We start from the raw sequence: 5839 nt of genomic DNA, 5'->3' as shown, positions 1-5839 counted from the left end.
TAAGCTTTCGTGGGCTACAACCCACTTCTTCGGATGCATATGATATGCATCCGAAGAAGTGGGTTGTAGCCCACGAAAGCTTATGCTCTAATAAATTTGTTAGTCTCTAAGGTGCCACAAGTACTCCTGCTCGTTTTTACAGATACAGACTAACAGGGCTGCTACTCTGAAACCTTTGAAGTTAACATTCTATTTCCTCCTGACCTATGCATAATCCAAGGACACTGATTTACATAAAGCAATTGCTGGTCATTCATTATAACAGGGATAGATAAACTGAAGACAATACAGGTAATGTTCATTAGATTCATGCAGTATATACACATCTTTGATCTTAAGGTTAATTAGAGTTATAGGATATAGACAGACAGACAGACAGACAGACATACTGGGGGGGGGGGGTGGATAGCTCAGTGGTTTGAGCATTGGCCTGCTAAACCCAGGGTTGTGAGTTCAATCCTTGAGGGGGCCACTTAGGGATCTGGGGCAAAATCTGTACTAGGTCCTGCTAGTGAAGGCAGGGGGCTGGACTCAATGATCTTTCAAGGTCCCTTCCAGTTCTAGGAGATGGGATATCTCCATTAATTATATTATAATTATAATTAATTATAAACATACACACAGTTCTTCCTCGATTTCTTATCAAGGCAAATGAAAGGGCCGAGCCTATTAACCCCTTTTAGCATCTCTTTGATGCCCACTCACAAGTGAATTGGCCAGATTACAATTGCAGAGCCTCTTGTCAAGCCTTTAAGGTTCATACACAGGTTACTTGGCCCGCTGATCCTAACTTGACTGCTGGTTTGCCAGCATCACAGCCGTCATTCATGGTGTCTAGAAATTTAATCTCTGCATGCCATCCCAAGGTGACATGTTCCCAGTCAATATGGGGATAGTTGAAATCACCCCATTATTATTGGGTTTTCTGGTTTTGTAGCCTATCTAATCTCCCTGAGCATTTCACAGTCTGTATTATTTTCCTATTGCTATACTCTTATTATTCAAGCACAGAATTTCTATCCATAGAGATTCTATTGTATCATTTGATTCATTTAAGATTTTTACCATATTTGACTCTATGCTTTCTTTCACATATAGTGCCACCCCCCGATCCCCCAGCTCAACCTACTCTGTCACTCCTATATATTTTGTACCCTGGTATTACTGCGTCCCATTGATTATCATCATTCCACCAAGTTTCTGTGATGCCTATTATATCAATATCCTCATTTAATACAAGGTACTCAAGCTCACCCATCTTACTAGACTTCTTGCATTTGTATACAAGCACTAATAACATTTGTCAATATTTAGCTGTCTGCCTTCATGTGATGTAATTGCATGGGACTCTCTTTTGTGTGACTTTCTCTTCAGTTCCTACCTGTTCTTTACCAATTTCTATTCTCTCCTCTTTACTAGGATCTAGAGTATCCCCTTTTATAAATCCTCCCCGAAGGGATGTGTCTGTCTGAACCATGTGCTCCTCTGCACCAGTCACCTTAGTTTTAAATCTCCGCTACAACCTTTTAAATGTTACATGCCAGCAATCTGGTTCTGTTTTGGTTTAGGTGGAGCCCATCCTTCCTGCATAGCAGGGCTCGGCAACCAGCGGCACGCGAGCCGATTTTTACTGGCACACTGCTGCCAGCCAGGATCCCGGCCGCCGGCCCCGCTCAGCCCCCTGCCTGCCTGGGTGAATGGAATCCTAGGCCGGCTGCGGCTGAGCGGGGCCAACGGCCAGGACCCCGGCTGGCAGGAGCCGGCGGCCGGAACTCCAGACCATCAGCTGGCTGAGCCGCTCAGCCCGCTGCCGGTCTGGGGTTCCGGCCACCAGCCCCGCTCAGCCCGCTGCTGGTCTGGGGTTCCGGCTGCCGGCCCCTTGCCAGCCAGGGTCTCGGCCCCGTTCAGCCCGCTGCTGGCCTGGATGGAGGGAACCCCAGGCCGGCAGCGGGCTGAGCGGGGCCGGCGGACAGAACCCCAGACCGGCAGCGCAGGTGGCAGACGGAACCCCCGCCCGGCAGCGCGCCGGGCCGCTCGCCCCGCTGCCGGTCTGGGATTCCATCTGCCACCCGCGCTGCCAGTCTGGGGTCCCGGCCACCGGCCCCGCTCATCCTGCTGCTGGCCTGGATGGACGGAACCCCGGGCCGGCAGCGGCTGAGTAGGGCTGGCGGCCGGGACCCCGGCTGGCAGGGGCCGGCGGACAGAACCCCAGACTGGCAGCGCGGGTGGCAGACGGAACCCCAGACCGGCAGCGCGCTGAGCCGCTGGCCCCTGCCAGCTGGGGTCCCTTCCGCCGGCCCCGTTCAGCCCGCTGCCTGTCTGGGGTTCTGTCGGGGGGGCCCTGTAAATGTAACCTTTATTTTGGCATGCGAAACCTTAAATTACTGAAGACTTGGCACGCCACTTCTCAAAGGTTGCTGACCCCTGCTGGATAGGCTACTGTTTTCCCAAAAGGTTCGTCAGTACCGAATAAACCTAAACCCCTCCTTAGAACACCATTGTCTCATCCACACATTGAGACCCTGCAGTTCTGCCTGTCTTACTGACTCTGCAGGTGAAATTGAAAGCATTTCAGAGAATGCTACCATGGAGGCCCTGGCCTTAATCCCTTATCTAGCAGCCTAAATTTGGCCTCCAAGTCCTCTCTCCTACCTTTCCCTATGACAAGGGTACCTACATGTACCATGACCACCGGCTTCTTCCCAGCACTGCACATAAATACATAGGTGCCGGCTTCCTCCAGGCCCATGGGGTACTCAACCCCCTGCTCCGCCCCAGGCCCTGTCCTCACCTGAGCCCTTCCTCCAAACCCCAACCCCCATCCCGCCCAGTTCCGCCCCCTCCCCTCAGCGTGCCCTGTCCCCACTCCTCCCTATCCCTCCCAGAGCCTCCTGCAGGCTACAAAATAGCTGATCGCGGCGGGAGGGAGGTGCTGGAAGGAGGAGGAGTTGATCGGTGGAGCTGTCGGCGAGCGGGAGGCGTTGGGGAGGGTGGGTGGGTGGGGGCTGGCTACCACTGGGTGCTAAGCACCGGAGCACCTACGGAGTCGGCGCCTATGTATAAATCTGCCCAGATGTCTCGAGAGGTCTGCAACCTTTGCATCCGGCAGGCAATTCACCATGCATTTCTCCTGGTCATCACCATTCATTGATATTTCTAATAATTGAATCCCTCAATACATTCCTTGTCTCTTCCTACTAACCGGGGTTCCCTCCCCCGGAGAGGTATCCTCAGTGTGAGAGGATACCATCCATCATGTAATGGAGCAGTAAGACAAGTTCCTCTCTAAACAGTTCAGCGGATACCACAACTGGATTATAGCTTTAGTTTCTGGGTACCTTGTTGCTGGAAAGCTATTGACGAAATGCAGCAAATATGGAAGAAAACAACAAAAATGATCAGAGGTCTGGGGAGATGGATTTATAAGGACGGACTAAAGACCTGACCTTGCAAGGCACTGTGCACAGTCCTGCAAGGTTCTGATCACCTTCAGCTCCCACTGAAATTAGTAGCATGCACTAGGTGTAAGTAACATACCCAGCCTCAGCACCACTGTGCTCTTCCACAATGGCTAACAGGACTTGCACCTAGTGAGAATGTCATCCCCACACACTTTCTCCTGTCTGATGGGGATAATAATAATAATAATTAATGGAGATATCCCATCTCCTAGAACTGGAAGGGACCTTGAAAGATCATTGAGTCCAGCCCCCTGCCTTCACTAGCAGGACCAAGTACAGATTTTGCCCCAGATCCCTAAGTGGCCCCCTCAAGGATTGAACTCACAACCCTGGGTTTAGCAGGCCAATGCTCAAACCACTGAGCTATCCACCCCCCCTATGTAACAATAACCCATTGGCAAGCTAGGTTCATGGGGGGTAATGTCTTAATTGTGAGCAAGCATCATCATCGATTTTTAAGTGACTTTGCTGATAGTGGAAGGTACTAGACTGAATGCCCTGGAGTCTGACATTCTCTGTTTGTTACCCAAAGAGCTTTGTCACAGGTAATGGAGAAAGAAGGGAGACTTCAATAAGCACTAGTGTGGTCTTTTTGTTCTGACTCCAAGATACAGAAACCTCCACCACTGCCCCTCAAATCTTCCCCATATACTGCCCCTTGCAACAAATAGGCCTCTCTTTACTGAAGTGCTCAGCAGAGGTGTGAATGTGTGTGGGTTTCAATTCCTCCCCTCTACTTTACCTCTTTTTGGGCCCCATTTTCAAAGGAGTCTCCATTCTCCCATCAGCCTAGGACAGACATTCCCTGGCTCCTTTCCCCTGGCACCTCTCCTTGTGACTTTGCAGGAGTTGGCTATCCCAGGCGTCCCTGCATGTTCTTCACACTTGCAACGCCCACTTTAAGAGAACATTAGGCCACATTTGGCCTCTGGTTTGGGGTTTCTTGGGTTTTGGGAGTCCCCTTGAGACACCTGCACCTCACTTTGAGATGTATTGAGCACCCAGAGGTGCACTTGAAGTCAGTGGGAGCTTTGGGTGTTCAGCACCTCTGCAAATCAGGGTCCAGGTGTCTCAAGTTGCTCATCCCAAAACTGAGACACCCAAAATCAGTGACCACCTTTGAAAATTGAGGCTCTGGACCTCTCCTTGTAGTCATTAACAAAGAAACCTGTTCTGACGGTCTGACCCGCAGATAATCAGTGGCCCTTAACATATCCCTGAGCGTTGTCATGGTAACCCTGTTCACTGTGACCTGCTCCTGGCTCTAGAACCCTGGCATGACTCCGTCCCATCCCACCTCATTCCTGCAGCTGCTTTACTGCAAAGGGGCCCATGAGTTGTCTGGGGCTTCCTCATGCGGGATTCATGTTTCAGAGGGACAATCCAGCACACGTTCAGCATTGGACGCTCCTATTCACAGCTAGACAAGGTTCGTCATTTAATTTTTAATGGCAATGAGCCTCTTTCGAGCCACAGGGTTCCCCAAAGTAGCCACTGATGGTCTTATAGAGGTGACCTCCCCTCCGGAGAACGTACTGAAGAGGTTAGGGAAGAATATTATCATGAGTAACTTTGGGTAAAAGCACCGAGTCCTGGCCCATGAGGGGTTAACTTTGGGAACATGCCCTAGAAATTGCCCCTATTGACTTTATGAGGAATTGAGGGAAATAATTATATTTTAAAAACTCCAAAAGGGTGGCACTGAAAAAAAAGGGCAGAAATCCAGATAATAAAGTACATCTCAGCCCCCTCCCTCCATCTCCCCAGCTCAGGCCAGTTAACATTAGACAGGACAACATGCACTAGAATGTCTAGGATAGAGAGCGGTCTGGCCCCTTGAGGGTGGGAAGGACCCAGTGGTATCCGGTAAGTCTTTTCCATCTCAGATTTAGACTGGTACAGGGAGCAGAGATCCTGTATGTGCTCATCTCCTTGCTCACCTTTCTCAGAGGTGTAAGTAGTGGGATAACAAGGGCTGGGAACATGTCAGGGAACATGACAAGGACAGTTCCCTGGTATTCAGGAGGGAAAGACGGAGGCTGAATTCTCCAACCAGTAGCTGAAGGGCTGGGCTGTTTCATCAGCTCAGCCCGTGTCCTTTTCAATAGTTAGTTCGGTTTTAACCTGGGAGCCCTCACACCTGAGGAAAAAGCCTGGTGAATAAAACTCGTAGTGCACTCTTGTGATTGGACCTAATGGCCCACTGGCTTATAACCATCTAAGCAACTGTTTGGGTGTGTGGACAATGAGGGAAATAAGATGTTAGAATTGAGATATTAGTTGGGCCTAGTGGGAAAGTGGGAGGTAGAATTAAGATGTTAGCTCATACGTGTGTGTGTGTGTGTGTGTGTGTGTGTGTGTGTGTGTGTGTGTGTGTG

This window comes from Terrapene carolina, unplaced genomic scaffold (assembly GCF_002925995.2).
Source record: "Terrapene carolina triunguis isolate 2854851 unplaced genomic scaffold, T_m_triunguis-2.0 Scaffold58, whole genome shotgun sequence".
NCBI classification, from domain to species: domain Eukaryota; kingdom Metazoa; phylum Chordata; order Testudines; family Emydidae; genus Terrapene; species Terrapene triunguis.
Note: the sequence above shows the minus strand (reverse complement) of the source record.